A 14427-nucleotide genomic window follows, 5' to 3' on the forward strand; every position below is an offset into this window, starting at 1 on the left:
ATCCCACACATTCATTCGTGGGACACCCTATTGATTTATTTATTCATTACATTAGTTTTCCGGGCTGCGTCCGGATGAGTCAGACTGTTATTCCTTTATCTTAGAAGCTCCCTAGTATACATTTGTGGGTAGTTGTTGAGTTATTGGTTAACTCTTGGGCACGTTGTTATGTTTGACAAATATTGATTACTAAAGACTTCCGCTGAATTGATTCATATATGCATGATTTGTTTACCTTTATTTTATAAACTGTTGGATGCGAATGTTGAACCTGGCGGGTTCAAGTGTTATTATTGTATCGTTTAGGTTCTTTCGATGTTGTTCATTACGTCGGATGCCAGTCACGTCTAGGGTGGGTTTTGGGGCCTGACATTCATCCACCATGTGACCTGTGATCATTCGTCTTCTGCATATTATTACTCTTTGGTATAGAATGTTCTGCTTCTCATTGAACTGATTCTTCACTGAGTCATCTATCTCCCTCTGTGTCTCTCCCTTTTGCTGCCTTGTTTGGTTGTTCTATTCATTGAATCATTTATGTTGCATACTAAACATCTCTGTCGGCTAGGTCACTTCTTTCTCTATGCTAGTCTGCTTGTCTGTATCTGATGGAACATGTTTGTGAACCTGATTCATATGCTTTACTTGCAGGTGTCTCTGTGATCAAGTATTTGGACTTGTTGAATGTGCACGACATTCTTGCTCAGTCAGACAACTAATCTCTTGCGTTTGGAACTTCTTATTATTTGCCAGTTTGTCTATCATCAAAACTCATATATGCATTTGTCTAGCTAATGCCAACAGGTTTCTTCCTCCTCATTAGACAAGTCCCAGTACTGTCTATGCAATCTTGGATCTCCTCCAAAGTCGGGGTCATCTCTACCTCGCCAAATCCAAACACCATCATATCACAATCTGAATATCTGTTGAGTACCTCAATCAACGCCCTACAACCCTTCATAGTCATCAGTAAAGGTAAATGTCCCAAGCAGTTGGTAACTGTTTTCTATTGTTCGGTATCTAACCCAACCCCCCATATCTTCAATATATCGGGTGCATCGAGGACCATGTCAAACGTTAGGTGTGAAGGCATCTACAAAACAAAGCACGGTTAACCCCCCCCCCCCCCCCTCAAAAAAAAAAAAGGCCAATGGCTTAACACATACGATGTTTTCAGTTAGCACATAGTTGGATGAGGTATCCTCGAGTCATAGACTGTCTTGACATAGAGGTAATCTCCTAATGGGCATAAATATGTCTCAAATATTCAAGCTCTTCTAGGTAAGTATGTGCTAAGTAGCAGGGATTTGGCTTCACTCTATCCTAGGAAAACTAGAGTGGGCTTCTCAAATGACTTGGACTCGAACGGACTACTCGAGGTGAACTGTTGTTGACTGTTAGATGATCGCGAACCAACTACGTCTTCAACATGTTCCAAAGACATTATTTGGTTATTTAGTGAAGGATCAACCATGGGCCGATGTAGTCTCCTTTGAAACCATGTAAAAGTTTTGCCAGTTTGGCGAAGTTTATTATATGCATGCCATGACAGTTATATATACAAGAATTTAAACACTTAAGCAAATAATTACAAGTAAAATCACACATGTTGAAACCCTTATGGTTAGAACCTATTTAGAAATTCTCAGCAGAGTCACCATCTATTACAGTTCACTTTTATGCGAGGCATAAAAGCTACTTCATAGTTGTGGACTCTTTTTGGATTTATTTATTTTTTAGATTCGCCATCTAATTATTTATGGACAATTAGGAAACCAATTTTAAAGGTTTATTTAAGTAGGAAAAACAAAAATAACCTTTTAGTACCAGAGTTCGGGTAAGGGTTTAGATGATTCCCCGGGGAAGGTGTTAGACACCCGGTATTAAAATCCGCAGAATGCGGTTGACCTTTGAGTTTCAAAATGTGATTTTAGTAATTATTTGCTTAAAATGTGTTTAAAATTGTATATACGAAGTCATGGCATATCTAAATTAAGACTTTCTTTAAAAATGCAAATAAAGGTTTAAGTGATTTATTTCATTTTTCGGACCAAAACACACTTTAGGTTTCACTTAAATAGAGTTCTACTTGGCTTGGTCCAAAATGTTATAATCCACTTATCTTTATATGTTTTTAAAAAATATCTGAGTGTATATACCCTTTATTTAATATGCCACAAGATCATATATCTTTTGTCAAAATTCTCCCTTTTTGTTTATAAGTTATAAAAAAATCATCTCTTTTTGGTTTCAAATCTCTTTCCCTAAACTCGTACTCAAGTAAAATTCCTTTGTTAACTTAAAAATGAGTCAATTCCCTAAGACTTATGTTTTTGAAAGAAAGAAACATTCAAACTTATTGAAACCTTTTCCAAACAAGCTTCTCTTTTGAAAATGACTTCTTTTGTTTTAAAATCTTGACCGAAAGCTCCCTTTAATAAGAGAGTTGAATTTTCCTTTGAAACGTACCATCATTTCCCTATTGCTTTCTTTGGAAAAAAAGGAAGATAAAATCTTTCATTTGTTTCTTTCATAAGCAATTGTTATTATTTTTTTCATTGGGTCTAAGTTAAAAAAATGTTCGGGTTCTTGTCCTTCCTAACAATATCATCATCGTTTGCATAATCCTAATTCATTTAGATTCTAACCCCTACGGTTTCAATATTTCACACAAGTATATAATATATACATATACAAAAAGAAATATATGAAGGAAATACGTTGGTGGGTGTACTGCCACCAACTAATGCTCATGTCATTTTTACCCATGATTGGGCCTTCAAAATTTGTGGGTAGACTCGATGAAGGGAAGAGTTGGACCTTTGGCCCAACAAAACTGTGAACATACAGGTTTGACCCAATTGGAACCACACGAGAGTGGTCATGCAAAGGGGAAAAGAAAATACACAAGGTAGAAGGTATCTACAGTTAACAAGTAATTATCAGGAGATTCAAATACAAATACATCACTTAAACATGGCTACACAGTCAAATATATACAATATGCACACAAACAAGAATTTGGATAGATACGGGCCAGCACAGAACTGTATTGGGCCCGACGGTGGGGACTGTTTACCATAGGCCCAACTTCTCAAGGTTTTACTCATAATGAACCAACATTTTGGGCCACATATAAGATATTTTGAGCATGGAAGAAGAAAGAAATAATAAACAGGGGCGAAGGGGTAAGGCCTAACCCAACAACAATTCGGACAAAATAATGTAGCATGGTATACCTGGGGTATACATAATATACACTCTTATATACTAAAAGCATATAGGAGGGTTTATTTATCGCGTACACTTGGTGGTATATCCCATCATGTCATTATATGGCAAGATAAGGAAAAGAAGATGCAAACAACAGAGATGCAACACTGCGCACATCACCCATTTTTACTGAATAGTCTTAATATATAGCAGGTACACAAGTGTATAAACAAATACATATCTTGGTACACCTTAAATTCATAACTGGCAGTTCCAAGAAACACACACAAAGGTAGGCAAATGTAGAATGCAGACTCAATACTCAACAGATATACAAGTGTACCGACAAACATATATCTTGGTATAACTTAGATTCTTAGCACCTTTTAGAGGACAAATACCATGCAGAAAATGCACAAAGGTTGACAAAACAATAACTACCATTTTATGCTCCTTTTAAATTTAGACATCGCTAACATGTATCATTAGTTTATATTCTTTGCACAGGTATGGACATGATCTAAGCAGAGCAGTGTCAAAAGGTAATGCCTACAAGTCAATCTTTGCACTCAAACACATATAGTGCCACTAGAGAATCCCATGGCTTTGAGGTGCATGTTATATCCCGTACTTTGTGCATTCGGATATTTCAAGATAGTCGTGATAAGTTAAGGGCAAGGCTATATTTTGATCTTGTTTAATACACAAGTTGTTTATGAATATTATTGATGTGGAAATATTAAGAAAGACTAGGGGTAAAAAGGGAAATTCACAAGGTGGCCCATGGAAATATTAAGAAGAATTTGGGGTTGAAAGTGAATTATGAAAAATTTAATTCTTGAAACAAAGGGGTAAGTGGGCCGTCCAATAGGGTGTGGGCCTTGGCCCACATGGATGCAAAATAAATAACTAAAAGATGACTAATTGGAGCATATTATTCATCTTCATCTTTAGAAGACTCAAGAAACTTGGAGACAAAGAAAAAAATGGAGAAGGTCATTCGGCCATAGAGCAAAAAAAATGAACCCTTGAAAATCTTGATCAAAAATTATTTTCTTCTAGCATTTCTACTAATTGGAAGGCCCTCTTTGACGTGGGATAGTTGTTGGAGCAATTGAACCCCTCTTTGTTGCAAGTTCATAACCCTAGCCAAGTGAGAAGTTAAGGGAAAAAGGTAAGATTTAATCTTCTTTCTATATGATATGGATGGTTGTGCATGTTGTAGTATGTAGAAATGGATGGAATTCATGAAAAAGGTGTTTCTTGGTTGTGGCCGAATAAGAGGTGGTGTTGTGTAGATGTGATGAATTGATTTTATTTAGTATTTTGATTGTTGTAGTTGTGGATTCCATGATGAAAATGAAGGCTTGATGAATTGAAATGAAGTTGTAATCATTGTGGGTGTTGGAGGAGTTAATGTGATTTTAATATAGTTTCTTGTAATTATAAGAATGAAGTTGCTAATGTGTAGATTGTTGGTGTAGTTTATGAATTTGAAAGGAGGAAATATGTTGTTATTATTCTTGTTGAATTTGGAAGGTTTCGGGTGAAGTGGTATGTTGGTTGAGTTGTTTTGAATATTGTGTGGATTGTTTGAAGTGTTCTTGAATCATGTAGAATGATTTCGGATTAACACTTGAATGTGAAATCATTGGTGTTAGCTTGACTATATGTGATTGCATTGAATATAAACGAAATGTCGTTGAATTGTGTGACAAGGGTTGTTAATGTTAGAATGCATCTTGAATGGATTATTAATGTCGTTGGCATGATTATTGGGATTGTTGTTGATAAATTGGCCGAGTTGGATTCTCGGGGATGGTTGTATTTACAGGGAAAATGCTGCCAAAATTTCGGTAGGTTATAAATGAATTTATTTGAAAGACTAAGACAAGTGTGTGACGATGTTATGTCCCGTATTTTCGTATAACGAGAAATCAAGAAAATAAATAAGACTTGTGTGTGTAGAGGAAATATTTTGATTTTGGTGAGTATGACTATGTTGGTGATGGAATTATTAATGTCAAGACCTCGGGGAAGGCCGAGGGTAAATTTGGAATTTCGGAAATTAGTTTCGGGAATTACAAAACGGGACATTTTATGAATTGGGCCAAGAAAATTTGAACAAAAATGGAGGCCCAAAAATAGGTGAAGTGGCCGGCCAAGTGAGGCCCAAGCCCACTTTTAAAGAGTCATGTGCTAAGCACATGACTTCTATTTGGATAAATATCATGCTAGCACTTGGTAATTATCAAGAATTTGATTATAAATTCAAGAACACAAAAAAGAGGGGTTTCGGCCTAGAGAGAAAGAAAAGAAAGAAAAAAATTTCCAAGCTTGATTGTTGATCCAAAAATCTCAAGTTTTACACAGTTGTGAAGTACTCAAGACGCTCTCCGACGTGATACAAGTAGTTTGGAGAAAGAGCGACATTTGCGACAAGTCGGAAATTCAAGAAAAAGGTAAGATTTTTATGTTTTAATGTTATGAAATGGATATATGTGTGTTAGTGATTGGATTAGTGTGAAGATTTTGGGATGAGGATGTGTTTGTGCATGGTGTGTGTGTGTAAAAAAAAAGGGTGTGTTGGCCGTGAGATCCATGTGGTGCTACCCATAAGAATTTTATCTTGTTTAGTTTGAATAATGTGTTGTTGTGATCATTATGTCGTAAAGGATCGATTAAAGAATTGAGTTGGTGTTAGAAAATAATTTCGGACGTTATCGGAAAGTGTATACTTTTGGTATATTTGTGTATATCATAGTATATTTATGATACTAAAGACCTTAATTAAGATTTATGGTTGATGATAACGAATTTGGAATGAAACGACGTAAGTTAGAACGTTCGTCGTAACTTTTGGTGTTTTGAATGAAAATTGGAAAGTAGTGAACTTTGGGGATGTATGTATGTGATTTGGAACTTGTATGTAGTGTGTTTGAGTAATTGGGAATGAGTGAATGAATACACTAATGGGGGAATAAATTTGGACTTTTGAAGTTGAATCAAGAATTGCCAACTTATGTATTAAAGTGAAATTTTGAAGTTAATGTAGTGTAATTGTGGTTTGTATGGCTTAATGACGTTTGGGTTGTTGTTGTTGTTGTATTCTGAGCCGAGCTAAGTCTCGGGGGTGTTATAATTATAGGGGAAGTGCTGCCGAAATTTCGGTAGCCAAGTTTAGCCCCAAAGATGAATATGTTAATTCTCATGAATAGTAACTGGTAAAGGTGACCATTTGCAGTTTCTGGACGAAACGGGAATTGCGATTTGAGGAGCGTAAGGCGCCAACCAGGTATGTAAAGCCTACCTCTCATTCTTTTGGCATGTCCTAGACCCACTAGGTAAATTTCGGAATCTCGGGAATAACCCTGCTCTTGGAAATCGAAGTTCAAGTTCGAGCACTATTCACTCAGCGCGATTGAACCCTTTTTGTCACATTTAGTGGAAAGAATGTTCGTACTTCCATAACTTGTACTGTTGTGTCCGAAACTCTTCGAAACTGTTGTAGATGGCTCTATGGAGCCGAAAGTCTGTGATTTGTGTCCGCCGCCTCAATTTGACTCGAGGTGGGCCCGCGAGCCCCGAGGCTCCCCTTATTCGGTTTGTTTAATTCGTTTGTGTCCGTTATGATCCGCAACCGTCTGTTTATGACCCAAAGATGTATTTGAAGCTTCCTACGCCTTTAATGTACGTTCTGTACTTCGAACGATGTGAGATTTTCGGAAAATGACGTATGAACAGTTTTTCTTGAGAATTTGGCCGTTTGGCACTTCGTAACTTACATACGCAAACTTTGATCAGTCTGATTCCCACTCCGAGCTTTCTGGCGTCAGTATATTCTTATACGTACTATATGTTGAGTCCGACAAGTTATTTTTGATATGCATATGGTTTCTGCACTACTCTGTTCGTGCTGTCTGCTATGACTTCGTTCGTCGGTACCCGGGCCGACTTTGTGATCGTGCGCGCTATTATATATTCGGGAGTTATGATGTGTTACGGTTTCCGAGGCCTCGCCATAGGGCCGGTTACCGCTTATGGAGTTATGATGTGATATGGCATTTGATATGTTCTTATGATATGATGTGTGTGTGATATGATGTGTCTGGAGACTGTACGGAGATTTGAAAACTTCTGGAGTTATGATGTGTTGTGGCACCAGCGTCGGGGGGTGACCACGTTCCTAAACCCTATACATGATTTGATTTGCATTTGTACGTTCGCCTCCCGCACAGGTTTGCTTTGTTTGTGATGTTGGTGTGTTTGCTCTTTCTGACTCCAGCTGTGTTTGTGATTTCTGTACCTTCTGCTTTACATACTCAGTACTTCTCCCGTACTGACCCCCGTTTCTTCGGGGGCTGTGTTTCATGCCCGCAGGTACAGAAGCTCGTTTGGGTGGTTCTCCAGTTTAGGCTACTCATTCTGCTGTGTTGGAAAGCTCCCCTTGATCCGGAGCCTACTTTTGGTACATATCTTTTGTTGTGTTTGTATTCTGTACATTTGGATGAGTGGGTACGGCGGGGCCCTGTCCCGTCCTATGTTCTTATGTTCTGTTTTGTCTAGAGGCCTGTAGTCAGATTTGTGGGTCGTGGGTCCGGTGTGTTTGCATGTGAGTCTGTTTTACGATCTTAAGTGGCCCGTACGCTGCTATGGCCAAGTCGGCCTCTGAATTTGTATGTGTGTGTATGCATTTGGGGGCGATGTGCATTCCGCCACCCTTCTGATGTGTGTGTGTGAAATTTGGCGATGTATATTCCGCCTCCTTTCTGATTTGTGATTTGTCTGATCTGTACGGGCGACTGCTTAGGATAAGTGTTCGGTAGTTGTTTGATTGCGATGTTGAGTTCGAATAACGTACGTTGAGTTTGGTCGAGTCTGATTACGATGATCTGGGTGTGAGTTCGTTTGGGGTGTCCCAGAAGGGCACCAGTCGCGGCCCACGGGGCTGGGTCGTGACAAAAGTGGTATCAGAGCGGTTTGTCCTCGGAATGTCTACAGGCCGTGTCTAGTAGAGTCTTGTTTATCGATGTGTTGTGCACCACATCTATAAACAGGGAGCTACAGGACATCTAGGATGTTGTGTTGCCCTTTCTTTGGAATCTTAGATCGTGCGATAGAGCTGTGTTATTAGGGTCATTCTGATCTGACCCGTTGTTGTGTTTGCAGCGATGCCTCCGAAGAAGGCAACGGCGGCCCAGAAGGGCAAGGCGAAGGTGGGAGAGACCAGTCAGGCACAACGGGCTACTCGGGCTCGTGTTTATGATTTGCCTGAGGTTACACCTCATTCTGAGGGGTCTGCTACACCCTCATTAGTACAGCCTGGAGCGGGACCTTCAGCAGCTCCAGAGGTCCGTGTACCCGCTCCTGAGACTCCAGCTTCTCAGCCAGAGGCGGAGGATAGGACCCTGAGGGAGGCTGTACAGTTGTTGACCACGATTGTAGCCGGGCAGGCTCGCAGGCGCGGGCGGAGGGACGATGATGATGAGGACAGGCGGGACAGCCTGAGAGTTCGGGAGTTCTTGTTATGCGGCCCTCCAGAGTTTTTCGGGTCTAAGCCCGACGAGGACCCCCATGACTTCATTCGGGGGATGCGGCGTGCATTGGACTTGGTCAGGGCGTCAGAGACCGAGTCGGTGGAGCTAGCTTCGCATAGGCTTCGGGATGTTGCCGCGCATTGGTATGAGACTTGGGAGCTATCCCGGGGTGAGGGTGCTCCTCCAGCCATGTGGGATCAGTTTGTGACTGCTTTCACCCGCCACTTCCTTCCCCCAGAGTTACGACGGGAGCGAGCTGATCGGTTTTTGCATCTGCAGCAGAGGGGTCGGAGCGTCCGTGAATATAATTTAGAGTTTGATTCCCTGGCCCGGTATGCCCCCGCCGTGGTGGCAGATATGACAGATCGGATGCATAGATATGTTATGGGGCTGGATCGTCACTTGATTGACGGGTGTATGGCGGTGTCATTGCAGACAGATATGGACATTGCCCGTCTACAGGCCTACGCCCAGGGGATGGAGAACCGGCACCGAGCAGATCGGCCCAGCAGAGAGTATGATGGGAGACGGTCCAAGAGGGCCAGATCAGCGGGGCATTTTGGAGATTCTCGGGGCGGGCAGCCTCAGTATCAGTCCAGTGGGTATTTTCCTCCGTCAGGCCGGGACACACAGTCTGCTAGTAAGAGATTTGATGGCGCAGGACCGTCCAGGGCAGACCAGAGTTCCAGAGCCCCAGGTCCTCAGGCGAGCAGGGGTCCCAGTCAGATTAGGCCACCTATGCCCCCGTGTTCATATTGTGGAAGATCGCACCCAGGTGAGTGCTTCAGGGTCACAGGGGCCTGTTTTGCTTGTGGCCGCCAGGGCCATATCATGCGGGATTGTCCGTGGGCAGGCGGTTCCGGTAGCGCCGCACCGCCGATGAGATCCGTTGCTGGTTCGTCATCTACCCCTTCGGCCACGCGCTCTACGGGGCGAGGTATGCCAGCACCAGCGGGCCGCGGTAGAGGCCGTGGTGGGGGTTCAGATTCTAGCGGTCCCTCGAACCGCATCTACGCTTTGACTGGTCGTCGGGACCCAGAGGCACCCCCAGACACAGACCCAGGTATGTTACTACTAACCCTTCTGTTTAATGAATATGTGCAGTGGTAGGTTTGTACCTCAGTATTATGCGATATTCTTTTGTGTGTGTCAGTAAAGGTAGGGTAAGAATCCGAATTAATGAAAACACCCGAGGCAGTTATCTGTGCATGTGGGAGGAAAATATATGGGATTTGGAAGGTTAGAACGATAGACCACACAACCAGAAAAGCAAACGACCTCTTTGGGCCAGAGTGGGACCCGCTACGAAAAATTTCCGAAAAATTTGCTAAGACCCCGTTTGGCCTAAAATTTCGTGACAAAGGTCGTGCGAGGCAATTGGCGAAATTATATCAGCCCTAACGCGTCAAAATGTGTAACAGTTTCAGGGTTAAGCGTGCTCAAGCCAGAGCAATTCTGGGATGGGTGACCCCCTGGGAAATAACGCAACATTTTGCACAAGTGTAAGTATGATTAAGGTAAATGAAAACTTGGGGTAACCAAAGGCAAATAGGATGTGTGTGAAGTAATTAGTGCCCTTTTGAGAGTCGCGCGAAACGAGGCGGACCGAATGGGCAAAAAGGAAAGGGCATAACGCCTCTTGGGAAATTGAACGAATTTGAATAACAGCCAGAGATGTTCGCCAGTAAGGTATGAGTAAACGTGTGTGTGTGTATATGTATGTGTATGTGTGTGTATGATTCTCATTTGGTGCCTATGAGGGCTAAGAGCCGAGCCCCGGAGACTAATGTTGGGATAAATAAAAGATAAGCAGTGTGAGTAATTGGAATTTTTGAAGGAGTCGATACGTAAGACGCAAGGTAAATTGTGTGACGACTGGATGAGTAAGTTTGCAAATAAAGGGAAATTCTCATGAATTATTGGAACCTTTTGTGCGTTTGATTCTGAATCCGTTTCTGTCTGGCACACCTCTGTATGTCTGACTCTGGATATAAATCCGTCTGATATACTTCTGTGCGTTTGATTTTGACCGCGTGTGTGTTCGATGCACTTCGGTTTGACTGGTCACGACTTTGTATGAAACAACCCTGTATATTTGATTCCGATTTTGGATCTGTCCGATATGAGTCCGTATGTCTGACTTCGACTGTGAATCTGTTTGGTATACCTTCGTGTGTTTAATTCTGCTTACGAATTCGTCTGATACTCCTTTGTACGTCTGACTCCGATCTCAGATGTGTCTGATATGCTTCCGTACCTTCGATGTTGACTACGAATCCGTCCGCCATCATTGAGTATGTCTGCTTCCGATTATGAATCCGTTCGGTTTTAGTTCTGAGTCTGTTGGGCATGAAGTGTCTGATATGAAGTAAAGTGAGATTACGACGATGTGGTAAGGAAACTCAGGAGTGTGAAAAGAAGATGATATTGACGATGATATCTGGAACGCGTCCGTCCCTTACAAGAATAGAATGCAGAGTTCGGTGATTACGTAGAGTATGAGAAAATGTATTATGAAGGTATTTGAGTCAGTGATGTGAAAAATCTACCCTAGTATGGGTAAAGAAGACATGTCGGAGAAATCAATAAAGGACAACTATCAAGAGAACCCTCCCGGAGTAGTACGACACCCATGAGCTCGATTCAACATTCGAGGACGAATGTTCTTAAGGGGGGGAGAATGTTATGTCCCGTATTTTCGTATAACGAGAAATCAAGAAAATAAATAAGACTTGTGTGTGTAGAGGAAATATTTTGATTTTGGTGAGTATGACTATGTTGGTGATGGAATTATTAATGTCAAGACCTCGGGGAAGGCCGAGGGTAAATTTGGAATTTCGGAAATTAGTTTCGGGAATTACAAAACGGGACATTTTATGAATTGGGCCAAGAAAATTTGAACAAAAATGGAGGCCCAAAAATAGGTGAAGTGGCCGGCCAAGTGAGGCCCAAGCCCACTTTTAAAGAGTCATGTGCTAAGCACATGACTTCTATTTGGATAAATATCATGCTAGCACTTGGTAATTATCAAGAATTTGATTATAAATTCAAGAACACAAAAAAGAGGGGTTTCGGCCTAGAGAGAAAGAAAAGAAAGAAAAAAATTTCCAAGCTTGATTGTTGATCCAAAAATCTCAAGTTTTACACAGTTGTGAAGTACTCAAGACGCTCTCCGACGTGATACAAGTAGTTTGGAGAAAGAGCGACATTTGCGACAAGTCGGAAATTCAAGAAAAAGGTAAGATTTTTATGTTTTAATGTTATGAAATGGATATATGTGTGTTAGTGATTGGATTAGTGTGAAGATTTTGGGATGAGGATGTGTTTGTGCATGGTGTGTGTGTGTAAAAAAAAAGGGTGTGTTGGCCGTGAGATCCATGTGGTGCTACCCATAAGAATTTTATCTTGTTTAGTTTGAATAATGTGTTGTTGTGATCATTATGTCGTAAAGGATCGATTAAAGAATTGAGTTGGTGTTAGAAAATAATTTCGGACGTTATCGGAAAGTGTATACTTTTGGTATATTTGTGTATATCATAGTATATTTATGATACTAAAGACCTTAATTAAGATTTATGGTTGATGATAACGAATTTGGAATGAAACGACGTAAGTTAGAACGTTCGTCGTAACTTTTGGTGTTTTGAATGAAAATTGGAAAGTAGTGAACTTTGGGGATGTATGTATGTGATTTGGAACTTGTATGTAGTGTGTTTGAGTAATTGGGAATGAGTGAATGAATACACTAATGGGGGAATAAATTTGGACTTTTGAAGTTGAATCAAGAATTGCCAACTTATGTATTAAAGTGAAATTTTGAAGTTAATGTAGTGTAATTGTGGTTTGTATGGCTTAATGACGTTTGGGTTGTTGTTGTTGTTGTATTCTGAGCCGAGCTAAGTCTCGGGGGTGTTATAATTATAGGGGAAGTGCTGCCGAAATTTCGGTAGCCAAGTTTAGCCCCAAAGATGAATATGTTAATTCTCATGAATAGTAACTGGTAAAGGTGACCATTTGCAGTTTCTGGACGAAACGGGAATTGCGATTTGAGGAGCGTAAGGCGCCAACCAGGTATGTAAAGCCTACCTCTCATTCTTTTGGCATGTCCTAGACCCACTAGGTAAATTTCGGAATCTCGGGAATAACCCTGCTCTTGGAAATCGAAGTTCAAGTTCGAGCACTATTCACTCAGCGCGATTGAACCCTTTTTGTCACATTTAGTGGAAAGAATGTTCGTACTTCCATAACTTGTACTGTTGTGTCCGAAACTCTTCGAAACTGTTGTAGATGGCTCTATGGAGCCGAAAGTCTGTGATTTGTGTCCGCCGCCTCAATTTGACTCGAGGTGGGCCCGCGAGCCCCGAGGCTCCCCTTATTCGGTTTGTTTAATTCGTTTGTGTCCGTTATGATCCGCAACCGTCTGTTTATGACCCAAAGATGTATTTGAAGCTTCCTACGCCTTTAATGTACGTTCTGTACTTCGAACGATGTGAGATTTTCGGAAAATGACGTATGAACAGTTTTTCTTGAGAATTTGGCCGTTTGGCACTTCGTAACTTACATACGCAAACTTTGATCAGTCTGATTCCCACTCCGAGCTTTCTGGCGTCAGTATATTCTTATACGTACTATATGTTGAGTCCGACAAGTTATTTTTGATATGCATATGGTTTCTGCACTACTCTGTTCGTGCTGTCTGCTATGACTTCGTTCGTCGGTACCCGGGCCGACTTTGTGATCGTGCGCGCTATTATATATTCGGGAGTTATGATGTGTTACGGTTTCCGAGGCCTCGCCATAGGGCCGGTTACCGCTTATGGAGTTATGATGTGATATGGCATTTGATATGTTCTTATGATATGATGTGTGTGTGATATGATGTGTCTGGAGACTGTACGGAGATTTGAAAACTTCTGGAGTTATGATGTGTTGTGGCACCAGCGTCGGGGGGTGACCACGTTCCTAAACCCTATACATGATTTGATTTGCATTTGTACGTTCGCCTCCCGCACAGGTTTGCTTTGTTTGTGATGTTGGTGTGTTTGCTCTTTCTGACTCCAGCTGTGTTTGTGATTTCTGTACCTTCTGCTTTACATACTCAGTACTTCTCCCGTACTGACCCCCGTTTCTTCGGGGGCTGTGTTTCATGCCCGCAGGTACAGAAGCTCGTTTGGGTGGTTCTCCAGTTTAGGCTACTCATTCTGCTGTGTTGGAAAGCTCCCCTTGATCCGGAGCCTACTTTTGGTACATATCTTTTGTTGTGTTTGTATTCTGTACATTTGGATGAGTGGGTACGGCGGGGCCCTGTCCCGTCCTATGTTCTTATGTTCTGTTTTGTCTAGAGGCCTGTAGTCAGATTTGTGGGTCGTGGGTCCGGTGTGTTTGCATGTGAGTCTGTTTTACGATCTTAAGTGGCCCGTACGCTGCTATGGCCAAGTCGGCCTCTGAATTTGTATGTGTGTGTATGCATTTGGGGGCGATGTGCATTCCGCCACCCTTCTGATGTGTGTGTGTGAAATTTGGCGATGTATATTCCGCCTCCTTTCTGATTTGTGATTTGTCTGATCTGTACGGGCGACTGCTTAGGATAAGTGTTCGGTAGTTGTTTGATTGCGATGTTGAGTTCGAATAACGTACGTTGAGTTTGGTCGAGTCTGATTACGATGATCTGGGTGTG

Source organism: Lycium barbarum, chromosome 7, assembly GCF_019175385.1.
Source record: "Lycium barbarum isolate Lr01 chromosome 7, ASM1917538v2, whole genome shotgun sequence".
Taxonomy (NCBI): Eukaryota; Viridiplantae; Streptophyta; class Magnoliopsida; order Solanales; family Solanaceae; genus Lycium; species Lycium barbarum.